Raw genomic sequence first — 27868 nt, forward strand, 5'->3', positions numbered from 1 at the left:
AAGTAAGACATGGGCCAGGCCCTGAACAAGCTCACAATGACAAAAGGAGGATTACACATGACTGTGCCCCAGGAGGGAAGGGGGATTACTTTAGAGAAATATTCAGAAAGTGCTACAAGGATTCAAGGATGAGCTATTAAATCTGTTTGCTGAGATGGAGGGAGGCTGGTTCATCGATGAAGTGGCATATAAGCTCACACATGAAGATTGGGTATGATGTTAACAAGCAGAGACATTCAGATGGGGTGGAAGGGAGTAGGGGAGAGAGAAGAGGAAGGGAGCTGAGATGCAGCCCAGGCTGAACACAGGAGGCGGTGCAGGGCACACCCAGTGTTTTGCTCAGATGAGCACCTCATGCGTAAGCTTGCCATATAGTGGGGAGACCTGCTGGGGGCCACAGGCTGCACAGCCTTAGCTCCTGGAGCTTCATTCTGTGGGACAGGGCACACCCGGCTGTTTGCACAATAGAGGCCCGTGATCCATGGTTCTGAGGGTTACTTTGGTCTCAGTGTACACAAGGGACCAGAGAGAAAGTTGAGGGTGAGGAGGTCAATGTGGAGGTTTACTGCAGGATTTCAGATCAGAAATAATGAGGTCCTGCCTGAACAGGAAAGCAACAGTGGAAATAAAAAAGGTGGAGGCAATGCAAGAGGTATTGTGAAGATAAAACCTGTAAGTCTTGGTAATGAACTGGATGCAGTAGGTAGGATGAGTCAAAGATGACTAATAGGGGCTAACATTTATTGAAAGCTGTGCTAAGCCCTTTACATGTGTTAACTTATTTGATCCTTCTAATAGTAGATACTATTAGTATCCCCATTTAACAGATAAGAAAATTGAGGCATTTCTGGAGATTCTATGTCTTCTCCAGAATTCTAACCCATGTCTCACCAGTAGTCATTCAATATCCTGCCTTCTGTGGTGCTCTGCTCATTCCTGGATTGACTTTTTTAATTGAGGTAAAATTTAAATAATATAAAATTAACTGCTTTGAAGTATATAATCATTGACATTCACAATGTTGTTTTACCTCTGTTTAGTTTCAAAACATTTTCAACATCACTGAAGAAATCTCCCGTATTCAAAATGGATGCAGGTATTCCAAATATTTCATAAAAATGAAATAATACAGCACATGGACTTTTGTTTCTTGACTTCTTTTACATTTTAATATAATTTTTTCAAGACTTATCTTTGTATCAGTGGCTTTATTTCTTTTTAAGTTTGAATATTGTATTGTAAGGTTTCCCTTGTGACTCAGTGGTAGAGAATCTGCCTGCCAGTGAAGGAAGTGCATGTTCAGTCCTGGGTTTGGGAAGATCCCCTTGAGAAGGAAATGGCAACCCACTCTAGATTTCTTGCCCAGAGAATCTCTTGGACACAAGAGCCTGGTGGGCTACAGTCCATAGGTTTGCAAAAGATTTAGGCGTGACTTTCAAGGCTATGGTTTTTCCAGTGGTCATGTATGGATGTGAGAGTTGGACTGTGAAGGAAGCTGAGTGCCGAAGAATTGATGCTTTTGAACTGTGGTGTTGGAGAAGACTCTTGAGAATCCCTCGAACTGCAAGGAGATCCAACCAGTCCATTCTGAAGGAGATCAGCCCTGGGATTCCTTTGGAGGGAATGATGCTAAAGTTGAAACTCCAGGACTTTGGCCACCTCAGGTGAAGAGTTGACTCATTGGAAAAGACTCTGATGCTGGGAGGGATTGGGGGCAGGAGGAGAAGGGGACGACAGCGGATGAGATGGCTGGATGGCATCATCGACTTGATGGACGTGAGTCTAAGTGAACTCCGGGAGTTGGTGATGGACAAGGAAGCCTGGCGTGCTGCGATTCATGGGGTCGCAAAGAGTCAGACACGACTGAGCGACTGAACAGAACTGAGTGACTAAACAACAAACAACAGCAATATTCTCTTGTATAAATATACCACATTTTGTTTTTCCATTCATCAATTAGACTGTTTTAAAAATTTTAAAATTGAAATAGAGTTGATTCATAATGCTATGTAGAATAGCTTTTAAATAAAATTGAAACTAGGAACTCCAGTAATTTTTCTTAATCAGTTCTAAGCCTTAATTGACCATGAACCTTCTTGTTTATAGTCAGTCAATACTCTTTAGGTTTAGCTTATTGAAATATGACCAGTGTTTCATTTTTTACTCTCAGTCACATTCCCCTTCACTGATTTTTTAATGCTGTTTGTGCTAAACATTTTCTATAAACCTCTCTTAACATTATTTTTAAATGTTAGTGAGATAGTCTGATATAGTCTAAATTTATTCTAAATCATAGAATGATAAAGCTGAAAGAAAAATAAAATTTGATCTATGAGACTAATATTTTAAACTATAATTTGATAAGAAAATAAACAGTAAAATGAAACCATTGAGGAAAGTCATTTGTAGGGCAGGAATAGAGATGCAGATGGAGAGAACAGATGTGTAGACATGGAGTAGGGGGTTAGGGAGGTGGGATGAATTGAGAGATTGGCATTGACATGTATACACTACCATGTCTAAAACAGACAGCTAGTGGGAACCTGCTGTATATCACAGGGAGCTCAGTTTCGTTCTCTGTGGTACCTAGACTGTGTGTGGTGGGGTTTGAGAGGGAGGTTCAAGAGGGAGAGGATATATGTGTACATATAACTGATTCACTTCGTTGTATAGCAGAAACTAACACAGTAACACAATATTGTAAAGTGGCTATACTCCAGTTTTTTTTAAAGGAAAGTCAAAAGAAATCTCCAGATATTAGATTTTTAATATTCCCTTTCCTATCAGTGAATATAGATGTCTTTAAAAAATGGTGAGCTTCACCATATTGAATCTGTGATATAAGATGTATTGCATCATGTTGTAAGGGCTCTTTGTTTTTAATCTCTTGTTCCACTAGTCTGGGCCTCACTTTTCTAAAGACTGGCACATAGAAAGACATGAACGTTGCTCATAGTAAATCTCTCTTTAGAAACTCAGGACTCACGATATGTGTTATTTGCAGATTTTTTAAACTTTTGTTTTCTCTTGGTATTTTTTAGAGGAGCACAACCTGTCTATGTTTTTAAAAAATTATCACTTGGTAACCATTTGCAAAATTCTCAGTAGCATCTTAAAAAGTTGCTTCCTGATGGATTTATTCTTGCATTCTTTCTTGGTTGTGCACTTTTTTTTTTTTAAACAGGCTGTGGTTGTGTCATATATGCTCGTTGTAATTTGGCTTTTCAAAATGTCAAATGCCAGCCATATGCAAAATAAGGTAATTTACATTTTTATGACTGTGAAATTTAGCTCATTTTTCAGAATAAACAGAAACCTCAAATGACTTCTTTTAGTCTAATTTGTTGACTTTGGTGATTTGTCAGTGTGTGAGTAACAGACTGTGTTAGTTTCCATCCCCGAGTAACAAGCTACCACAAACATAGTGGCTTAAAACAACGTGAGCAGCGGATCTTACAGTTTCTGTGGATCGAGAGTTCAGGTTCAGAATAGTTGGATTCTGTGCTCAGGATCTCACAGGCTGAGTTCAAGGTCTTGGCTGGGCTGAGGGCTCTTGGGGTCTTCTTGCATATTTGTCTTATTGTTGGAATAATTCATTTTCTTGGGGTTGTCTGATTGAGGCCTTGATTTTTTTTTTTGGCTAGCTGTTGACTGGAGACCGCTCTTCGTCTCTAGAGGCCCTCTTAGGGTTTTGCTACAGGCCCCTCGTATGAGGCCCTTTCTTAAAGGCAGCAGGAGAATCCCTCCTAGGCTCTGAGGCTCTTCCTTCAGGAAAGGCCAAGTCTCTTCTGAGAGCTCCCCTGGTTAGCCCAGAATAATCTTCCTTTGACAGACTTAAAGTCAGCTGGTTTTTAACCTTAATTATAGCTGTAAAATCCTCTTACCTCTGTCATAGAATATCATCTAATACAGAGAATGAACCCTATCATATTTATAGTCCTGCGGTACTCAAGAGGAAGAAAGTACAGAGACTCTACCCTAGGGAGCAGGCATCCTCTAAGATGGAGGCCATCTTGGAATACTGTCGACTACACAGAAGTTAGGTGATAGTTATAAATTGTACCTGTATATATTTTTAAAAACAGCAGGCAGTACTTTCAAGAGCAACTTTAGGTTTACAGAAAAATAGAGCGTAAAGTACAGAGCTTCCATATACCCCTTTCCCTCTACACAGTTTACTGGGTTTTTGTTGCTGTTGTTGCATTAATGCAGTATACTTGTTAAAACTGAGCCAATATTGATACTATATTATTAACTCAAGTCTATAGTTTATGTTAAGGTTTACACTTCATATTGTTCTATGGGTTTTGACAGATGCATAATATCATGTATGTACCATTACAGTATCGAACAAAATGATATCACCTCCCTAAAGAATCCCCTGTGCTCCATCTATTCATCCTTCCCTCCTCTCTCCCCTGGAACCTTTGGCAACTTCTGGTCTTTTTACTATCTCTAATAGTACTGCTTTGCCAGAATATTATATAGGTGGGATCATAAAACGTATAGCCTTTCCAGACTGGTTTCTTTCAATTAATAATAGGCATTTAATGTTCTTCCATGTGTTTCTGTGACTTGATAGCTTATTTGTTTTTATTGCTGAAAAATACTGCATTGTATGGTTGTACCACAGTTTGCTTAATCTGGTAGGCTGCTCTCTGGATCTTATTTGAGTATTGCTAGGAAATGGCCTGTAGAGGTGTCAGTAGGTGTCTCTAGGAAGCCTTCTTTGGAAAAGAAGGAAGGGGTTTCTCTTTCTGGTTCCAACGCACTTTGCTCTCTTGCTCCTCCTGTGTGTGGTGGAAGTGAGCCAACCCCTAAGGGGTGGACAGAATCCACTGAGAAGATGCTTATGGGGGTGCTACTGAAACTTTGGGAGACTGCTGTTTGTGGCATCTGTGAGACTTTCTGGGGAGACTACCTGGGGGATGGTGAAACTCGTTAGGGTGGGCTCATAGGGGTGCTGATTAAAGCTTCTGGAGGGGTGATTGTCCCTGGGTGCCCCAGGAACAAGAAGAAAATAAAGCATACTGTAACCAGAAAGAGAAGACCTCTATTCTAGCAATCTTCCTGTAGCACCCTGTGCTAATAAAACTTAAGGTTATGGATACTGGCAAAGAAGAAAAGATACAGGGTACAGCTTCAGTATCATACAGGACAGTGAAGGGCAGAAGGAAAATTTGGAGTTGACAGGCAAGAAGTTGATAACTAACACACTTTCTGTTTCTACTTTGCTGAGAGTTTTTTAAAAATCAGGAATGAGTACTGAAAGAAGATCCCCTGGAGAAGGAAGTGACAACTCACTCCAGTATTCTTGCTGGAAAATCCTATAGACAGAGGAGCCTGAATGGCTATAGTCCATGGGGTCGCAAAAAAATTGGACATGACCTAGTGCCTAAACAATGACAACAACATTGAATATTATCACATGCTCTTCTGCAGCTATCAAGATAGTCATATGGTCTTATCTTTTAATCTGTTAAAATGGTAAATTAATTGGATTTTTGAATGTGAAACCGATTTTGCATTCCTACCTAAGCCATACTTGATTATGATGTAATTCCTTTATATATATATATAAAGGAATATATATATATATATATATAAATAGTTGATCCTTGAAAATGCAAGAGTTAAGGACACTGACGCTCTGAATAATTCAAAATTCAAGTATAATTTATACTTGGTCTTCTGTATCTTTGGTTCCTCTGTATCCCTAGTTCTGCATCCTTGTATTCAGTCAACTCAGATTTTATAGTACTGTTGTATTTATTCCTGAAAAACAGTCTGGGTAAGTGGGTCTCGATAGTTCAAACTGGCAAGTTGTTCAGCAATCAGTTGTATTGCTGGATTGAATTTGGTAATATTTTGTTACATACAGGTCTTTATATCCATAAGATGGGTAGTCTATGATTTTCTTTTTCTGTAATGCCATTTGGTTTTGGAGGGTTTGGTAGCTTCATAAAATAAGTTGGAAAGTATTCCTTCTTCTCTCTTTTTGTGAACAAGTTTGTATAGGATTTGTCTCAGTTCTTCCTTAAATTTTTGATAGAATTTACCAGTGAAGCCTCTGGTCCTGGAATCTTCTTTGTGAGAATACATTTAGTTACAAATTCAATTTTTGAGATTGATGATGAGAGTCTTTTTGAATCACTCGTACTTTGCATCTGTCAAGCAATTTATTCATTTAAGTTATCAAGGATATTGATAGAAAATTATTCTTAATGTTCCCTTATTGTTTTAGTGTTAGAAGCATCTGTAGAGTGTCTTTGTTTTTATTTCTTGTACTTGTTAATTTTATCTTCCCTCTTTTATTCCCTTAGTCATTCTAGCTAGAGGTTTATCACTTAAGTTCTTTTTTTCTTTAAAGCATCTTTAGTAAACTATATTCAAGTGAAAATGTAATATTCAAGGTTAGATATTAGCTATGGTGCTGTGTATTATTGTGTGTGTGTTATGAATAATGAATGAAAAGAATTTTGGAAAAAGTAATAAATTATACTTGAATGTTAAATACTGTTTTTCCAAATTCAATTTTGTATTAGGGTGTAGCTGATTAACAGTGTTATGATAGTTTCAGGTGAATCAATTCACTTTATGGTAAAAGTGAGGTTTTCATTAAACTCTGACATTTTATCAGGAACTATAATACTTCCTTTTTTTCTATCTCATATACTTCTAATTCACCTTTCCATACCTGAGAGATTCACTGAATCATAGTATGAAAGCATTTGCATTAAAAAAAAATGCATCTTTGACTTGTCTCTTTTCAATGTCTTTGCTTATTTGCTCTTAAAAACTATTTTCTCTCTTCTATTTACTTCTTTTTTTTAAGTTGCTTTGCCTTCTCTAATTTTTTACGGTAGAAATTTAACTTTTAAAGCCACACATTTTCCTCTAAACCAGTGATCTCAAAGTTCTGTTCCAAATGAAAATGATCTAAGAATTTTTAAATATACTAATGGCTGTTTCCCAACCCAAGACACTGTGATTTAATTGTGGAAGTAGACATGGGCTACAATGGGATATTTAAAAATTCTTGATTCTGATGTGCAGCACATTCTGTGAAGCATTGCTCTGAGCTTCTCAGTTTAGCTTCCCCACAAAATTTGATAGATTGTGTTTTCATTTTAATTCATTTCAAGATATTTAAAAATTTCCCTTGTGATTTCTCTCTTTTCTTCATTGGTAATTTAGAAGCACATTGTTTTATTCTCAAATATTTCAGGGTTTCTGTTCTTTTTCTCTCTTTTTTCTTGATTTCCTGTGATCAAAGAAAATATTCTGAGTGATTTTAACATTATAAAATTTATTGGACTTTTTAAATTCAAGCCTGCCATGTGTTGAATCTTGGTTTATGTTTCATGTGCACTGGAAAATTAATGTGTATTTTGCCATTGTTGGCTGGAGTATTCTGTAACTATTAGATTGGGTGTATTGATGGTGTTAGTCAAGTATCCTATGTACCTATGTATGTTTTGGTCTTTTTGTTCTATGAATTACTGTGAGAAGTGTGCTAATCTCCAAGTGTTGCTGTAAGTTTGTTTATTTCATCATTCATTTCTATTAATTATTGCTTCATGTGTCCTGATAACTCTCTGTTATTAGGCACATATACATTATGGATTGTTAAGTATTCTTGATGAATTGATTCTTATCATAATAAAATGCCCATATTTATCTTTGGTAATATTACTTATTCTGAAATCTATGTTGCTATTAATGTAAGTACTCAAGCTTTTTTATGATTAGTGTGTGCATGATAAATCTTTAAAAAATTTACTTTTAACATATTTTTATAATTAATCTGGATTTAACTTAGCCTATATTTGGTCTTATTTTACTTACAATCCAAACAATCTGAGCCTTTCAAATTGAATATATACTAGCCTCACTTAGCTAGACTTCTGCAAGAGAAATAAGTCTACAGAAAATGATTTGAATAGGTATTTTCCCAATTTTCCTGAGTGTGGGACTAAACACATCTCAATCTAGGTGGTCAGGGGAGAAGTTAATTTACTGCATACAATAAATGCCTTAGATACTAGAGCTTGATTCTTTTGGGGAGCCCTGCTAGAGAGGCTAGGTTGAATTTCCATGTAATATAATTACTTAAATCTGTCATCTTTTTGTTCCTTTGTTTTTTCCTTCTTTTTTTTTTTTTTGGTGGCTGTTTGTAATTTCTTCTATTCCTGTGGCCTTTTTGGATAACTGAGTATATTTTATGTGCTATTTTATCTCTACTGTTGTTATATGTTGGTACTTTGCTTTGTACCAACCAATCAGTGGTTGCTTTGGAGTTTACAGGATGTGTTTATATATATTAGGGCTTCACAGGTGACACTAGTGGTAAAGAATTCTCCTGCAGTGCTGGAGATGCAGATTCAATCCCTGGGTTGCAAAGATTCCCTGAAGGAGGAAATGTCAATCCACTCCAGTTTTCTTCCCTAGGAAATCCCATGGACTGAGCAGCTTGGTGGACTACAGTCCATGGGGTTGCAAAAGAATTGGACATGACTTAGTGACTCAACAACAACAATTTATATATATCAGTACACAAGTACTCCTTGGAAGGAAAAAAAAAATCATCAACCTATACAGCATATTAAAAAGCAGAGACATTACTTTTGTCAACAAAGGTCCATCTAGTCAAGGCTATGGTTTTTCCAGTGGTCATGTATGGATGTGAGAGTTGGACTATAAAGAAAGCTGAGCGCCAAAGAATTGATGCTTTTAAACTGTGGTGTTGGAGAAGACTCTTGAGAGTCCCTTGGACTACAAGGAGATCCAACCAGTCCATCCTAAAGGAGATCAGTCCTGGGTGTTCATTGGTAGGACTGATTTTGAAGCTGAAACTCCAATATTTTGGCCACCTGATGTGAAGAGCTGACTCATTTGAAGAGACCCTGATGCTGGGAAAGATTGAGAGCAGGAGAAGGGGACGACAAGAGGATGAGATGGTTGGATGGCTTCACTGACTCAATGAACATGGGTTTGGGTGAACTCCGGGAGTTGGTGGTGGACAGGGAGACCTGGCGTGCTGTGGTTCATGGGGTCTCAGAGTCAGACATGACTGAGCGAATGAACTGAACTGAACTGACCTTATGTAGAATATGTATTAGTAACACTTTATAGTATACCTTCAAATAATTATATGACTTTACACTTATAATTATCTTACAATTGTGTACTTCCAGTAGCCCCTTCCATCTTTTGTGCTATTGTGGTGATACATTTTACATCTACATGTGTTTGAATTCCACAATACATTATTTTTACTGTACACAAGTATCTCTTATGGATATTAAAAATTTATAATAAACATAACTTTTTCTTATATTCTTCACACTATTTTCTATTCATTTATGTAGATGCAAGTTTCTATCTTGGTATTATTTTTCTTTTAACTTGAAGAACTTCATTGTTTCCTCTTAATGCTGATGACAACGTCTCTGCCTTTATGTTGTGTTTATTTTTGAGAGACACTTGGGCTGGACATAGAATTTTAGTTTCATTTTTATTTTTTTTTTTGAGCTTCTAAAAAATGGTATTATATTTCCTCTGGCTTGCATAATCCTGATGAGACATCTGCTAGATTTTTATCTTTGTTCCTATATGTATATAATGTACTTTAATATTTTCCTTGCTGCTTTTAAGATTTTCTATTACTGGCTTAGAGCAATTTGGTTAAAACATGTCTTGTGTGTGCGTGTTTTCTTTATGACTATTATGCCTGGACTTTGTTGAATGTCTTAGGTTTGTAGGTAGATTTTTCTTTTAAAATTAAATTTAGAACATTTTTGGACATTGTTTTCTTTTCCTTCCCCTATTAGGACTCTAATTACACAAATATTAGATAATTGATATTGTCTCACATGTTATTGATGCTATATTTACTTCTTTGCCTTTTTTCCCATCTATACTTTGGTTAAGGCAATTTGTATTGCTATATTTACAATTCCCTGATTTTTTTTTTCTTCTGTGCTTAATCAGCTGATAATCCCATCCAGTGAAATATTTATGTCAAGTACTATATATTTTTATCTTTAGACATTTAATCTGGTATTTTTTGATATCTTCATTTTCTTTTCTCATTGTATTCATATTTTCCTTCAAGTCTTAATTTCATCAAAGCTATTTTTAAATTCCTTTTATGATAACGTAATCTGTCTTAATTCTGGACCTATTTTTATTGATCAGTGTTTCTCTGGGTTATAGGTAACATTTTTCCTGCCTCTTTTTTGCCAGTTTCTTTTTCTTTTTTTTTCAATTAGGCAATGAGCATTAGGATTTATTGGACTCTAGGATTTATTTGCCAAAAGGTTCATTCAGGAAAGGAAAAATCCAAACGAACCTTTTGGCCAACCCAGTACATTTTTTAGCTGAATTTTACTATTTCCTTTAAATAGGATTTAACCTTTATTTATATATATGTATAAACAACCTTTATTAAGGACTTCCCTGGTGGCTTAGATGGTAAATCTGCCTACAATGCGGGAGACCCAGGCACGATACCTGGATTAGGAAGATCCCCTGGAGAAGGAAATGGCAACCCAATCCAGTGCTCTTGCCTGGAGAATCCCATGGATGGAGGAGCCTGGTGGGCTACAGTCCATGGGGTTGCAAAGAGTGGGACACAATTGAGCAACTTCACTTTCACTTTCTACATTTATTTATCCTATTCAGAACACATGGATACTCAGAGACTGTCTGGATTCCTATGCCAATTACTTCAGCTTTTTTCCTACATAGCTCTCCCCACCTTTTTTCTTTCTCCCCCATCCCAACCAGTACTCTGCCCCAGACAGTAACTTTTGTTTCTTACATGGTCTGTGAAGTTTCTTTTTTTGGATTTCCCTTCGCTATACCTGGAGAAGGAAATGGCAATCCACTCCAGTATTCCTGCCTGGTAAATTCCATGGACAGAGGAGCCTTGTGGGCCACAGTCAGTCCATGAGGTCGCAAAGTGTCGTACACAATTTAGCGACTAAACAACAATCTGTATACCACAGATTGGACTTTGCCTTTAGAATAAAATAAGGGAAGTCTTAGCACCTGATTTGTTTCCCTTCTCTTAATTCACAGGGCTTATTGCCTTTTGTTCAATATCTGAAATAGCTTTATATATTTTACTCATTTTGTAGTTACATAGAGAATTGGGAGAGCAACCTTATAGCAGTCCAGCAAAGTTACTTTTTCCACTGAAATGTATTGTGTTAAATGTAGTTGTTCTATACCTGAATATAGAATCTAGTTACTTTCAGAAGCAAGCTTTATGTTGTAGTACATTATTTTCAGACTTTTCAAATAATTTTTATAAAGACCAAAAGATCATTTAATGAAAGTTATACCAGTATCTTAGAATAATATCCACAGAGATTTTTTTCATAGAGGATAATACCCTTTAGGTTATCCATTCCCTCTTTTTGGTGCACATCGGTTATTTAACTCATTACATTGACAATACCTACAGGTTCTTTTAAAATTGAATTGGGACTCAGAATGAATACATGCTGTTGTAGTGGTTCTTACCATAGTGCGTATTGAGTTATGAGAATCACTCATGGTTATTTGTTACCTAGGAGGACTACTAAATGTGCATGGTTATGTAAATCTGCAAATTTTTAGGTCTAGGCTGATATCCGTATTGAATCATAAATTTATTATTGATGCATTGCTTTCTAGGCAGACATGTTTACATTTTAAGAGAATTAAGGATTAGAATTATTTTCTGTTATGGAATGGTTTCTTCAACTTTGAATGGTTTAAGTATTCACATTACTGATTTGTATAGTCAATACATAAAAATAGTTGATTAATTATTAGTTTGCAATTAAGTTACAAATTAATTGCAAAGTTTTTTAATAAAAATAGTAGATGAAACATTTAGGGAAAAATATTTCCACATAAAAGCAATTTAACTGACAGAAGCAGTCAGTGCTAAAAAATTTTTATTCTCAGTTATAAATGGCATTTTTTAAAGCATCATTTTTATTCTAGCCTTCATCGATATATCATTTAGGCAGAAAGTGCTGATGTCGATTTTTGTCTTAGGTTGGAAAGGTATTGAAGGTGAATTTAGTTTTATTTACACATTCTCTTTCTTCCACTGTCTGGGTATTGTGTTTTATTAGACTGTTTAAAATAAATTGTTTTGAAATATATGGGCGTGGTGGTCATTTATACAAGGTGCTTTAGTTTTAAAAAAATATTAACTACTTACCAGATAGTTCATTTATCAGCTTTCTTGTCTAAATCTATACCTAAATTTAAGACTATTTTTCTGGTAGATGCACAAAAAGTTATTGTCCCCAAGTTTTCCGTTCAAATTGGTTTACTGCCATGTGAAATTTATAACTAAATTTTTTTTATATGAAAAAGACAAAATACATTGTCATCTCATCTTGTCTCATCATACATTTCAGTTATAGGAACAGTGATATGCCTTCATTTTTGTGACATGTTGTGCTAGACAAATTTTTATTATAGAGTGTATGTGGCTCATTGTATGTTTGTGTATGTTTATGCTTGACTCTAAGAGAATAAAGTTGTATTTACATAAACTGTAGTGATATTTCTGTATCTGTATGAACATATTGGTCAGTAGACAAGATCATAGATGCTTTTTGTATTTGTTTACAGTAATTCTCTCACTGAATATGCACCAGTTACTGACCAAACTGTCCTGTAATAACATACTTATTGCTGGTTTCAATGGCTAATAGAGATAATTAGATATGTTGCAAGGTGTCACTTGGACCATCTTAAGTGTGCTTTTTATGGTAAACTTGCCATGTTTATACACACATGGTGTCTATTGTGATGTCTTCTGATTTTGCTGGTAATTCAGCTAAAGGCTATTAGTATTTCAAGGTAGAATGATTTATTTTTATGCGTAGGAGCCAATTAATATATTCTTAATATATTTTTTACTTACTATATGAGCATGTTACTTAAATTTCCCTGAGCCTCAGTTATTTCACCTCTGAAATGAAGATGGGATTATGGTAAAAATTAAATGAGTTAATGCATGTGAAACTCAGACTAATTCTTGACCCCTAGCAAATTCAGTGAGTATCAGCTATCACTGTCATTATATTACTTTAGTTAATTCAAGAATCAGTCAGCAATCTTTTTTGTCCTTTTCCTTTGCATCTCATAAAATTCACCCATGCTAAGACTGAAAAGCACTGATATTTTGAGAATTGTGTAGTCATCACCTCAATGCAATTTTAGAGCATTTCTGTGAACTCCTAAATATTTCTTGTGCATGTTTGCAGACACTCCTCCTTCCTACCCCAGCTCCAGGTAACCAACAACCTGCTTTCTCCCTTTAATGGACATTTCATTTAAATGGGATCATAAATTGTTCTTTTGTGTCTGGCTCCTTCTACTAAACATAATGTTTGTGAGGCTCATCCGTATTCTAGCAGATACCAGTATTTCATTCACTTTTATTGCTGAAGAGTATTCCTCGTGTGGATGTAGTCTGTGTTTAAAATTTATTCACCATTTGATGGACCTTTGGTTTATTTGCATTTTTTACGTATTATAGAGTGCTGCTATAAATATTCTTTACTAGTCTTTTCATATACGTATATTTCTGTTTCTTTTGGTAGATTCCTAGGTGTGTGATTGCTGGATTGTTTGATAAATTTGTGTTGAACCTTTAAAGAAACTTTTAACTGTTTTCCAAAGCAGCTGTAGTACCATTTTACATTTCCACCAGCAATGTATGAGTTTCTAGTTTCTCCACATCCTTGTCAACACTTGTTATTCTTTGCCTCTATACCTTTATAGGTATACTGTCACTGTGTAGAGCAGTATTACATTTCCATAGTTTCCCTAAAGCATGTTTTTATGTGTCTTATCCAAAATCATGCCCTCTCTCTGGGAGAACTCTGAGCCCACATATTGGTGCATTATAACATGCAAAGAACTCAGGTTCTTGGCTCAGTTGGGAAATTCTGAAGTGCCATTCCCACTCAAGGTTCCATTGACTGACGTCTCTGTTCTAACCTTATTGCAATTCAACTTCTCTGTCTACCTGTCCTGCTTCCTTCACTCCCTTCCAGATGTCGTTCCTGAAAGTGCTCCCCTAAATGCATGCACATCTGAGTCTTGCACTGTTTCCCAGGGAATCTGACTACAGCTGGGTTGTAGAGTTGACAGGAGTCAATAACTCAGAGTGACTGAGGAAGGTGGCCTCTAGCTTAACATAATATTTGAACAGAGACCTGAATAAAATGAAGACACATGGCAACTTGGTATCTGGAGGGAAGAATTTTCCAGAAAGGACAATAAGTGCAAAGAAACTGGGCAGGACGATACTTGAGGATAAGGAGGTCTGTATGGAGAAACCAAAGGAGCCAGATCCTGAAGGGCTGTGATGGTCATGCCCTGTGTGGCCTTTGAAGAATTTTCAGCAGTGGGATTCCATGATCACTCCAGATGCTTTGTGATAATATAATGTAAGGGGCAGAGAACAGCAACAGGGAGCCAGTCAGGAGTTATTGCAGTGGTCCAGGTGAGAAATGGTTGTGACTTGAGTTGGAGTGATAGCATTACAGTGGGCAAGAAGTGGCCAGATTTTGAGTATATTTTGATAATATAATTTTTTGATGGTTGGGATAAGGATATGAGAGAAATGTAAGAGAAAGAAAAGAATTAAAGATGTATCTGAAGACTTTGGCCTGAACAATTAGATGAATTCTGATGGACATATTGAGACATGAAAAGCTTAAGAAAAGGTTGGGGTGGGTAGAAATCAAGTTACCAGTTTTAGACATATCAAATTTGCATGCCTACTAGAAATATGAGAGTAGATGGGCCCCAAAAGTTGGATGGCAATTCTGGGTCCAGACTGAAGATAGAATTTGGAGAGCTCTCAGAGTATTGATAAAAAGCTGTGGATCTGAGTGAGTTCTTCTAGGCAGGGGTTGACAAACCTTTTCTGAAAAGTCAGAAGCACCGAGTTGTCTTTGTCACAACCATTAAACTTTGCCCTTCTATTGGCATTTTCTGTAATGATAGTTAAGTGGGTGTGGCTATGTTCTAATAAATTTTTAATTATAAAAATTAGTGTCAGTTGCAGTTGGCTTGCAGGTAGGTAATAGTTTGCTGATCTCTGAGTTGGATAGTGAATAGAGAATGAGAAGAGATCTTAGCTCTTCCCTTAGCTGGGCCCTGGGGCTAGTATAATACATAGATCCAGGGAGATTGGAAGGAAGACAGTGATGTAGAAGGAAAGCTCAAAGAATGTGTTTAGGTTACAATTTATGTTTGTCTTAACTTACATTTGTAATTGGGCAAATAATGTAAAAACATAAATATGAAATAGTCTAATATTTTTTGGTCTTAGACATTACTATTTCTTTAATATAGTTTATTAATCATGTTCTAGAACATATGAAGTGGTATCATGTAAAATGCTCAGAATTCTTTAGATATTTGGGTGTGAGGTTCTAATCACATTAGAATTAATGTAAGTTGGTGCATTATTCCAAGTACATTTTTTAAAAATACTCTAATATGTGGCATTATTAAGATGATATAGTTGAAACTTCCTTTTCCTGAATTTTCAGCCATGCTTTTTGTTGGGGAGAGCTGTCTATTCAGAAATAGTGAAATTAGAGGAAGAGATTTTGAAAATAACAGATAAATCCTTTAAATTTGAGCGTCTTTAATTTTTTAAGACCTTTGGAGTCTTGAAGAATGTTGTTGCACATTTCCTAATAAGTAACTAAAGAATGAATTGTGTAAGCAGGTGAGAAATCATCAAACTATAGTTGGTCAAAGGCATCACAGATGTGTGGTGGCTTAGCTTAGAAATATGACTGAGACATTATAAGAAATCTTGGTTAAACTTGCATTTAATTTGTAAGATTGGAGTTCTCACAAGCTATTCCTGGTGAAATTTTAATTTTTCTGACACTGTTATAAGCAGCAGCTGCAGCTGCAAGGTGAAGTAGGAATTAAAGAACTGCTTAGACATATCTTTTTTGGAACTTTGACACCAGAAGTGATTCTGAAATTTTTGCATTTCCTACTGATAGACATTATGTGTAGAAAACTCACATTATTATAGGTCACTGAATAAATTTTAGAAATACCAATTGACATGATTCCTTCAGGGAATTGTGGTCTGCTTTTTGATGTTATTGTCTTTGTCAAATATGAAAGTGTGGAATGAATTTATTTTTAGTGTGTGGGGAATTTAAGGAAGAGGTGAGTTTTCTCTCCAAATTTAATTTTTTTTTTTTTTTCAAATGGACCACAAGTGAAGTTTATATAGATTTTCTTTCTACCTCTCTTCACTGAGAAAGTTAAATGCTTCAGTTTTCTATGAACTGTTTTATGTAGTTGATTATTTCTAAATGGTGGGGGCAGGGGGAGTTCCAAAAAGCACTAAAAACACAGTTGTGCTCAAAAGTCATTTTTTACTTGCAGGTGAATGTGGTCGTAATTGGTATTCCTTGTGTGCCTGTTATATTTGATAGCACTTACATGCTGTCAAATGTAATGTGTTACAGATGAGATCATTAAGAAAAATTTTCATTGTCATTACAATAGTGGTTGGGCAAGCCCTCTTTTGCTAAAAGGCTCTCAGTAAATCCTAATACTCCTAAGGCTCTCTGTATTTTCTACAGCTCTTGGTATTTCAAACTGTGGTAACCAGTTTTAATTGTGTCACAATGAACCTGACTTTTTTGTATACTAGGCATCTTTAGATAAATTTATGTCCTTTATTCCAAAATGTTTTAGAAAAAACAGTTGACTAGTGTGAATTTATGTGGTATTTTATGATAAAGTTCTGTGAGCTAGGGCAAAAATAGGATGGGTAGGTCATGCTTCCATGGTAAAAACTCCTTGTGTGTTACACTGTCATTTGGTATTAATTAGTGTATGTGTTTGGAGTTGTTTCAGATATGGCCCTTACCATAATAAGTTGGTTAAAAGAACACACACCCTTCAAGAGGCTTCAAAATAACTAATTTTTCCCAAATATTACTTTACATTTTACTACGATGGTCATTTCACATTCTGAGTTCAAGCTACTTTTTAAATCACAGGATCCGGACTTTAACAACATTATATGAAAAGGAAGGGATCTTTGCTCATATCCTTTCAGGACACATTACAGGATTCTTTGCAACCTGAAGAATACAGAATTTTAGCTTTCAGACTTGACTCTCAAACTGTTTGTGGTTTGGAACAGTTATTTAATGTTTTGTGGGTTTTCTGTTTATTTTTTTTTTATGTGTGAAGAAATTTGTTAGACTAGATTTATTTTTTTTTCATCCTTTTAAAATGGCCATACATTTTGAATGTTTACTATCCAATAAGTGGTATATTAAATATCCTAGGAATTCAGTTCAGTCACTCAGTCGTGTCCAACTCTTTGTGACCCCCATGGACTGCAGCACTCCAGGCTTCCCTGTCCTTCACCACCTCCTGGAGCTTATTCAAACTCATGTCCATCAAGTCAATAAAGGCATCCACCCATCTCATCCTCTGACTCCCCCTTTTCCTCCTGCCTTCAATCTTTCCCAGCATCAGGGTCTTTTCCAATGAGTCAGTTCTTCACATCAGGTGGCCAAAGTATTGGAGCTTCAGCTTCAGCATCAGTCCTTCCAATGAATATTCAGGACTAATTTCCTTTAGGATGGACTGGTTGGATCTCCTTGCAGTCCAAGGGACTCTCAAGAGTCTTCTCCAATACCACAGTTCAAATCCTAGGAAGTACAAAATAAATAAATGACAAACCACCTGACTTAAAAAATGTTAACCTAGTTGGTATGAAAACAGCAGATAATAATTTAAAACTGAATAAGATTTGTTACCAAAATGAATGATACATGATAAGGAAGAAAGTAAGTAGGGATTTGGATGATCCAAGAGGACTTTCTGGAAGAAATGCTTCTTGAGTTGAGCTAGAAAAAGTTTGGATAGGAGGGAGAGGATTTACTGTGTTAAGATGGCTATGGAAAAACAGATGTCAGTAGACATAAATGAAGATGATGTGCTTGTGGAACCAAGAGGGCATTGAGGCTGGAACAGACATTTCCTGTTGGGAAGAAGATAATAGGAAACAGATTGGATATTCAGAGAGATGGAAGGTTTTTAATGTCTCCTTGTGAAATTTCAATTTGATTTGTAATAAATGGAAGTTTAAGATTTTATTAAATAATGTGAACAAAGCAGCATATTAAAGAAAAGGGTGACTTCATTTCATTATGTGAATAATCTATATGTGTGTGTGTTAGTCGCTGTCGTGCCAAATTCTTTGTGACTCTATGGACTGTAGCCCACCAGGCTCCTCTGTCCATGGAATTCTCCAGGCAAGAATACTGGAGTGGGTTGCCTATCCCTTCTCCAGGTGATCTTCCTGACCCAGGAATCGAACCAGGGTCTCTTGCATTGCACTTACCTATATATCCTTTAAATGCTAAAATTGTTTTATGCAGCTACAGGATTCACTTTTCTTTAAAGAACCATTTTATTCTGCCTTGTGTAATTGTTAGTTGAGCATGCATCTCTCTGTTTTACCAGAGTATACACTTGGGACAGAAAACTGGTTTTAATTGCTTTTGGTCCCCCATATCCCTCAGCACAGGTAAATAATCAGAAAATATTTAACATACGCTGCTATTCTTAATAATTATACATATTCACTATTGTATAATAATGGAAGTTGGCATTTTATTTTGCTGACTTAATTTTAACTCATGTTATACCTTGGTGGGTTACATTTGGAACATAGGCTAAATTTTATTGCATGATAATCTCAACAAGTCATCAAATCCTTAGAAAATAAAAGCAAATCTGTTCAGTCCAAAATGAAATTATTGCATAAATTTATGTAAATACTTAAGAAAAACTAGATTAGAGCAAACGGAGAAGGCAGTGGCACCCCACTCCAGCACTCTTGCCTGGAAAATGCCATGAACGGAGGAGCCTGGTGGGCCGCAGTCCATGGGGTCGCTAAGAGTTGGAGAAGACTCAGCGACTTCACTTTCACTTTTCATTTTCATGCATTGGAGAAGGAAATGGCAACCCACTCCAGTGTTCTTGCCTGGAAAATCCCAGGGACGGGGGAGCCTCATGGGCTGCCGTCTATGGGGTCACATAGAGTTGGACACGACTGAAGCGACTTAGCAGCAGCAGCAGATTAGAGCAAAAAAAAGCAGAAAATACAAAAAACCAAGCCAGTTTTTTTTGCTATTTGGGACAATGTGGATGGACCTTGAGGACATTTGTTAATTGAAGTAAATTGGACAGAGAAATACAAATAGTGTATGATGTCACTTATATGTGAAATCTCAAAAGAAAAAAAACACAAAAAATACTGAACAGGTATAGATACAGAGAACAGATAGGTGGTTGCCAAAGGCTGGGTGTAGGGGGTAGGTGAAGCTCGTGAAGGTAATCAAAAGGTACAAATTTGGACTTAAGAGTAAGTCCCGGAGATGTAATGTCTGCCGTGGTGACTATACTTAATAGTACTATGTACTATTTTGAAAGTTGCTAGGAGAGATCTTTGGAGAAGGAAATGGCAACCCACTCCAGTGTTCTTGCCTGGAGAATCCCAGGGACAGGGAAGCCTGGTGGGCCGCCGTCTATGGGGTCGCACAGAGTCGGACACGACTGAAGCGACTTAGCAGCATCAGGAGAGATCTTAAAAGTTCTTATAACTTGAAAAAATATTTTAACCATGGGTGAGTAACTAGACTTATGGCAATTATTTCACAATAGATACAAATATTGAATTATTATGTTGTGCAGCTGAAACTAATATAATGTTAGGTGTCAATTACATCACGATAAAAACATAACCAACTTCCCCCACAAACAAAATTTTCCTCATCAGAATACATTTGAAAACTTATCAGTATAATCTTTCTTTTTTTGGTGCAACTCTAAAAAAAATATAAGTGTTACTTGTATTGGTGATTATTATAGAAATGAGATTTGTAAAATTCTGTTATTGTTCAGTTGCTCAGTTGTGTCTGACTCTTTGCGACCCATGAACTGCATCACATCAGGCTTCCCTGCCTTCACTATCTCCTGGAGTTTGCTCAAACTCATGTCCATTGAGTTAGTGATGCCATCCAACCATCTCATCCTCTTTTGTCCTCTTCTCCTCTTGCTCTCAATCTTGCCCAGCATCAGTGTCTTTTCCAATGAGTCAGCTCTTTGCATCAGGTGGCCAAAGTATTGGAGCTTCAGCTTCAACATCAGTCCTTCCAATGAATATTCAGAATTGATTTCCTTTAGGATTGACTGGTTTAAAGGATACTAATAATCTTCACTTTGAAGACATTATATTTTAGTAGATATGTAGTCATGCCTCATGCAGTATGCTTTTCAAAGATATAAGCAGATAGGCTGAGACCTCCTCCCTACCCTCGATGTCTGACTATTCCATGCCACTAATATCTTCCCACTGAGCCAGGCAGTTTACTTGAATATAAACTGAGCATGAGGAAGGTACATTAAATTGTATTGTCATTCAGACTACATATGTAGTTAGTTGATCATATAGAAAAGACTTATAGAGAACAGGGTAGGAACATTTTAAATGGACAGTGGGGTGAAGTAGAGAAGGTGAAGGGTGGAAAGTGGGCACAAGAGAATATCACCAGGTTGGAAATGCAGCAGCAGGGAGTATAAAACTAGATTCTGGAAGGAGAAGTAATGTCATCATGGAATCTTGAAATTGTTGGAGAAGACTCTTGAGACTCCATTGGACTGCAAGGAGATCTAACCAGTCCACCTAAAGGAGATCAGTTCTGAGTGTTCATTGGAAGGACTGATGCTGAATCTGAAACTCCAATACTTTGGCCACCTCATGTGACGAGTTGACTCATTGGAAAAGACCCTGATGCTGGGAAGGATTGGGGGCAGGAGGAGAAGGGGACGACAGAGGATGAGATGGCTGGATGGAATCACTGACTCGATGGACATGAGTTTGGGTAAACTCCAGGAGTTGGTGATGGACAGGGAGGCCTGGCGTGCTGTGATTCATGGGGTCGCAAAGAGTCGGATATGACTGAGCGAGTGAACTGAACTGCACTGAACTGAATAGGTAATCTTGTTAAGAAATGACCCATTTCTGAATTGGATACCATGGCCTATAAAGGTTAAATGACTTGTTTTCTATTGTAATTAGTTGACCCTTGAACAGCACAGGTTTGAAGTGGTGAGTTCACTTACATGAGGATTTGTTTTTCCAATAATTCTGTAGTACTGTGCATTCCTATGTTTTTGAATCCTTTGAGGGAAAATTGTCCAGTTAGCCTCTAATTAAAATAAATAAGTTTAAATTAAAAATAAAATAAAATTAAAAAATAAAAACAAAAAAAATGTTTAAAAAAAGGAGAAAAAAGCTAGAGGCATCATACACCTTGATTTCGAACTACAATAAAAAGTTATTAAAACAAAACAAAACAAAAAAACAAACTATGTAATGTTGCCATAATTCCAATAATTGAAAAATAAAGTATGTATGTGTAGACCAGACTGGAAGAATATATAATATATAGACTTTGTGGATATATGTATTAAATGTAATTTATAATTTAAAAACATTTTTTTTTTCTGTAGCCTTAAACATTATAATAAGAAAATTAACAATTGCAGACTGGTAACATGTGTTGAGTAATAGTATAGTATTACTAGTATTTTTTTTTACTAGTAACCTGCCAGCCAATATTTCTCTATATGATAGTCTGTGAGTCTGTGAAAGTTGCTCAGTTGTGTCCAACTCTTTGCGATACTCCTAAACCTATATTCCTAGTTTATCCCTTCTTGCCTCCTTTTCCCCTATGGTAACAAGATGTTTGTTTTCTATATCTGTGACCCTATGTCTGTTTAGTATATAGATTACTCTGTATTACTTTTTAGATTCCATATAAAAGTGTATCATGCAATATTTGTCTTTTCTGTTTGACTTACTTCATTTAGTATGTTATTTTCTAGGTCCATACATGTTTCTGCAAATGACAATATTTCATTTTTTATGGTTGAGAAATATTCCACTGTATATGGTGTATATATATATATATATATATATATATATATATATATCTACATATATGGCATATATACATACACTGTGTCTTTTGAAGCCAGTCATCTATTGATGGACATTTGGGATGTGCCTGTGTCTTGGCTATTGCAAATATTGTTACTGTGAACATTGGGGTGTACGTAACTTTTTGAACTAGTTTTCATCTTTTTGAAGTATATGCCCAGGAGTGGGATTGCTGGGTCATATGGTAGCTTTATTTTTAAGGTAAGGAACTTCAATACCATTTTCTATAGGGGCTTTACCAATTTATAGTCCCACCAACAGTGTAGGAAGGCATTCTTTTTTCCATACTCTATCTACTTGCATCTTAAGTCTCTTCAGTCATGTCCAAGTCTTTGCAACCCCATGGACTGTAGCCCACCAGGCTCCTTTGTCCATGGACTTTCTCAGGCTAAATACTGGAGTGGGTTGCTGTCTCCTTCTCCAGCACCCTCTCTAGTATTTATTATTGGTGGACTTTTTGATGATAACCATTCTGACTGGTGTAAAGTGATACCTCATTGTGGTTTTCATTTGCATTATTCTAATAATTACTGATGCTGAGCTTATTTTAAAATGTGGCAATTTCTTATAGTAGCACATCCATTAACAAGAAGTAAAATGATTTTCCTGAAGTTACCATATGATACAGTATACAGTAAAAACAAGTAGAAATAATAATAATATATATTAGGAAAGCAAAATTGGGCTACAATTAAAAAATTTAACTGACTGCTGTCTAGTTGAATTAGAAAAACATTTCAGCTAACTGTGTATGGAGACAGAAAAAAATGACAAAGTGTAGCAGAATGATGTGGTAGGAAAATAACATATCATTTGAAATTATAACTTGGTACTTTTAGTTTCCCTGGCGGCTCTGACGGTGAAGAATCTGCCCGCAATGCAGGAGACCTGAGTTCTGTCCTTGGGTTGGGTAGATCCCCTGGAGAAAGGAATAGCTACCCACTCCAGTATTCTGGCCCGGAAAATTCGCAAAAGAATCACAAAGAGTTGGACACAACTGAGCGACTTTCACTTTTAGTTAAAAAAAAAAAGAGAAAAGATTAGATCCATTTTCAAAGACTCCTAACTGCGGAATTGTCTTCTAGTCTGTTATCCAGTGAGATTTCTTATAGTCCATTATACAAATAGTCTTTTGATTTGGTAGCTAGTGAAAGGATCTTATTGGATCTCAAAGGATATTAAAAGCCTTTGATATGAAAAGATGCTAGTCTATTGGATTTGGATACTCTGAGCCAGGTCATTTAGCATAACCTTTTGAAACTGCATCATATTTTTTACTGGACTCACATGTACATGGGGACAAATGAGAAGTATATAAAATTAGGACAGAAACAAACAAAATGCATTCAGAGAAAAAGTTGAATAAGGAGAATGCATCAGATCTCTAACTTAATCTGTGTTTATTTTTGAATTTTCTGTTCTTTCATGTTTAGAAACATGATGAGCACAGCAAATAAAATTTGAGTACTTTTCCTGTATTCCATATCCAATTCTAAGTGTTTTACATTGGTTATTTCTGGTGGCCAACCAGAGGCTGCTGGGAGAGGAACTTAAATTTTATCAAATCTGAGATGCATCCTTATTTTTATATACCACCAAGAAAGAAAAAGGTACTTAAACTATGCTGTGATTGACTGTAAAATAAATGCTGATTCCAGAGATGACAGAATATTTTAAAAATTGTATCCTAATAAACGCAATACATTGGTTGGCAGATGAGAGAGTGAACTAGCAGGCTGATCAATTACTGTTCCCTCTCTTAAAGATTAATTTTTAACAAGGTTATCATCACTGAGAGAAAATTTTGAAAATGTGACAAGATGGCAATGAAAAAAAAATTGTGTTTCTGTTCAGAATGAAGTTTAGTTGTCTATACTGTATCTCTTGGCTGTCTTTAGGCCTGTTCTTTTTGGGAAAAAGATACATGTATAGAACCCATTTATGTGAGCATAGAATCAGAGAAAAAGAATTCTTCAAGTAGGGGTACATTTTTATGTAGGCAGAGACTAAGCTTTAATTTCCACTCATATTAGACATTAGACTGAAAAGTTGTACTGTTGGCAGTTGGGAATGGCTGTGGGAGGATTTTCAAAGTAAAACAGTCAATGGACATTAAGCAATAGATATATTCTTCCCAGAGGAATGGTGTTTCTAGAGACATTGAACCTGTAAGCAATTATTCCCTATATAAAATGTCAGGAGTGAAATTAAACAGCTCCTCCTAGCATGCAGAGTATACACACAGCAGATAGTCTGAGCAGAGCAGATGACAGATTAAGTCTAATCAAAAATGCATAATCTAAATCTTGGCTGTTACCTGGTACAGACGGGCAAGGAAGAGGGAAGGAAAGGATAAATGGGAGAAGTTTCTCCTAAGAGACAATGTGAGTGAGTACGTGAGTGAGTGACAGTCGCTCAGTTGTGTCTGATTCTTTGTGACCCCATGGACTATACAGTCTATGGAATTCTCCAGGCCAAAATACTGGAATAGGTAGCCTTTTCCTTCTCCAGGGGATCTTACCAACCCAGGGATAGAACCCAGGTCTCCCACATTGCAGGCAGATTCTTTACCAGCTGAGCCACAAAGGAAGCCCAAGAGGTAGTATAAGAGGAGCAGTTAAAGAGGCTAGGTCACAGAGAGCTATTATTTGTTGTCGATAGAAAAAGGAAGAAAGAGTTAACTTATTATGGTCCTAGAGAGAGAGATTTGATTTCTGTTTCCACCTTCTGGCACAGAGCTCCTAAAACACTTGACATTTTCTGAGTGGTAGAAGTGGTGTGAACATCTTTTGTTCTAGTAACAAGTCTTGATGGATCCCTAGATAGATTTGGATAGGGCTGGTCACCAAAACAGCACCTGCCTTGACTGGAAACTTATAACTTTGAGCCCCACCCAACACCCTCTGGCTAGTGGAGAGAGACTGGAGATTGAGTAGATCACCAATGACCAGTGATTTAATGAGTCTTGTCTATGTAATGAAACCTCCATAAAATGCCCTAGATGACAGGGTTCAGGGAGCTTCAGAATTGGTTGAATGTACCCATGTGCTAGGAGAGGAGCAGACCCCAACTTCCAGGGGATGTATATTCTCATGTTTGGGATCTTTTGGGATCTCATCCTATGTACCTCTTCATTTGGCTGTTCGTTTGTGTCCGTTGTAACAAGCTGGTAATAGTATATAAGTGTCTTTGAGAGTTGAGTGAGCCATTCTGGTGAACTGTTGACTCCTGCAGGGAGAGTCAGTTGTGGGAACCCCTTGCCAAGTTGGACAGAAATGTGGATAAGCTGGGGACTTGATACTTTTGACTGACATTTATAGTGAAAGCATGTTGTGGGGAGTCTGAAGCTAACCCAGGGAACTCAGTGTCACAATTGACTGGATTATAGGACACCCAGAGGTATTAGAATTCGTTGGTGTCAGGAGGAGAAACACTTGTCTGATGTCAGAAGTGGTGTAGAGTAAAAACAGCTCAAACATAATAGGAGAAGCACTGAGTTTAAGGCCAAAATGTTCAAAAAGGGAGGTAAGGATGTAATAGATTGACGGGCAGTGAGGTGAGTGGTAGTTCAGGAAGTGGGCTGGAACAGAGTAAAAAGTAGTCAGACTAGGTACTTTGGGATCTCAAGCTACAAATGCTGGGCCCATGGTAGAAAACTATTTATGATAACTCTTGAGCATTTCCAGTGGGCAGGAAACATTGACCACTAAAATGTGGCTGGAAGAATAAAAAGAGCCTTCAGTGGTCCTGGTACCCTTTTTCCTAGTTAGCCAATATAAGCAAGAGTACTTAACAGGTTGGATATATGTGTCACTAAGTAATGTGCCTGTGGATCCAAGAATAAGTTCTTGTCTGAATTCCATCTTGTGTAGCAGGTGTCCAAAGAGAAAATACAATTTTCAGATGTGATACACTGGACACAAAGAAAGTCTAGTTGGTAATGAAGGATCTGTATATGCAAAACAAGGCCAGACTGTGAAGCAAGCAGGGAAAGAACATTTGCTGAGCCTTCGCTGGAAACCAGGAGACATTAGCCTGAGATGCAGGCAATGCTTATGGCAGATCAGGGATGAGGAGATGATGCTCAATGTCATCCTTAAGAACAGATGGCAGTAATCCCATCTAATGAGTGGAGTCAAATGAAAGAGAGGTGTGGTAGTATTGATAAATATTAAAGAATCTTCTCCAGGCTTCCTTGAACTTATACTCTTATCTCTATTTGCCAGTTTCTGTTGTAAGGCTGAAACTCTTTCTTTTAAAAACTGTGGAATTTTGCATAATCATTCTTGTGTAAGGCACAGACACAATGTGTTATCTGCAATAAATTAGTTTGGTTTATTAAAAAAGAAAATTTAAGACACAAAGCATTCTGAGCGTGGAATCCTTTTAGATTTGAATAATTTTTTTCTAATTACCTAGTCTAGGCTTCTTCATACCCATTATGTTTATATTAATTTGTGTGTGTGTGTGTGTGTGTGCACACGTGCACTAAGTCACTTCAGTCATGTCCAACCTTTTGCTAACCTATGGACTAGCCCACAAGGTTCCTCTGTCCATGGAATTCTCTAGGCAAGAATACTGGATTAGGTTGCCATGCCTGTCTCCAGGAGATTTTCCTGACCTGGGGATCGAACCCATGTCTCTTATGTCTCCTGCATTGGAAGGCAAATTCTTTACCACTAGCACCACCTGGGAAGTCCCAATATTTTTAGTGATTCATCTTTATTACATTTTAGTGACGCAAAGTACTTGTTTTTCTTAGTTACAATAATTCTTGCCTTTTTGCACTTTGATTTCATCAGCTTATGAGCAATTTGCATAGCAACAAGAACAACTGATAATAAGTGTGGGAACAAAACAATCAAAGTTGTACCCTTTGAGTGTACAACTCAGAGGGTTGGGAGGGAGAAAAGTGGTATGTGGTAAAGATTGGCTGCCCAAGGGCTCCAGCCTGCATGTTTCACAGGGATAAATGGAGAGGCTGGCTAACTGAGAGTCTGGCAAGAGATCTGCTACTGTATTTGTGATGCTCAGAAATGCTGCAGTTCCTCTATTCCTATGCTTTACTAAAGATTCTGTAGGTGATTGAGAATCTTTCATTTACATATTATCTACAACCATACTTGTAATTATTAGTAAAAATGAACATAATGGGATATGTTAGTAATTGGAACTGAAATTATAGTACATAATAGAGTCTCAAATAAAAAGTATCAAATTTCTAAGTAAAATTTTTTGTGATAGTTGAATGTATCCTGGTAGTAATGGTAGGGAGTGATAATATACATTGATGATCGAGATGTATTTTTTAAACTTAGCCTTTAATTAGAGTTTCACTCTTACTAGTTCTGTGTATATGAATTTGTCTATTTTCTTTGTTTCAAATGTGATACTAAAAATACACACACAGAAATTGAAATTTAGTTCCATCGCAGTCCTGTAATCTTGTCTTATTTTGTTCTGTAGCTAAGTCAGAATTCACATTTACTAGATTATTGTCTATTGCCATGGAAATCATTTTGTTATATTTCAATTTCACTACAGGAACAGCCACAGGAGCTAATGGACCATAAGAGGGAAATTTGTTGTTTAAACAATGATTATCTTTTATATTTGGCTAACATGAAAAGGGGAAAGTACAATTCTTCTGTCACACAGCATGAGAAGGTAAATGGATGGGAGTTACGGGCAGAATTCACCTTAAGAAAATCATAACTGTCTTATGAATCAGAAATAATGTTGCCCACTCAGAAGACAAAATTATAAAATGTG

At 36.5% G+C, this 27868-nt stretch overlaps 1 protein-coding gene and 1 long non-coding RNA gene across 6 annotated transcripts in view; both read left to right on the forward strand.

Annotated features, from left to right (window-relative positions):
- Positions 1-27868, forward strand: part of IMMP2L (inner mitochondrial membrane peptidase subunit 2) — a 963981-nt gene that overhangs the window by 149481 nt on the left and 786632 nt on the right. The window lies entirely within an intron of this gene.
- Positions 1-27868, forward strand: part of LOC133246118 (uncharacterized) — a 57359-nt gene that overhangs the window by 21853 nt on the left and 7638 nt on the right. The window contains exon 1 of the long non-coding RNA XR_009735915.1: positions 1-27763. This exon is cut by the window's left edge and continues 21853 nt beyond it. This is a non-coding gene — a long non-coding RNA (uncharacterized LOC133246118). The remainder of the gene's footprint in view (positions 27764-27868) is intronic.

This window comes from Bos javanicus, chromosome 4, assembly GCF_032452875.1.
Source record: "Bos javanicus breed banteng chromosome 4, ARS-OSU_banteng_1.0, whole genome shotgun sequence".
Classification (NCBI taxonomy): Eukaryota; Metazoa; Chordata; class Mammalia; order Artiodactyla; family Bovidae; genus Bos; species Bos javanicus.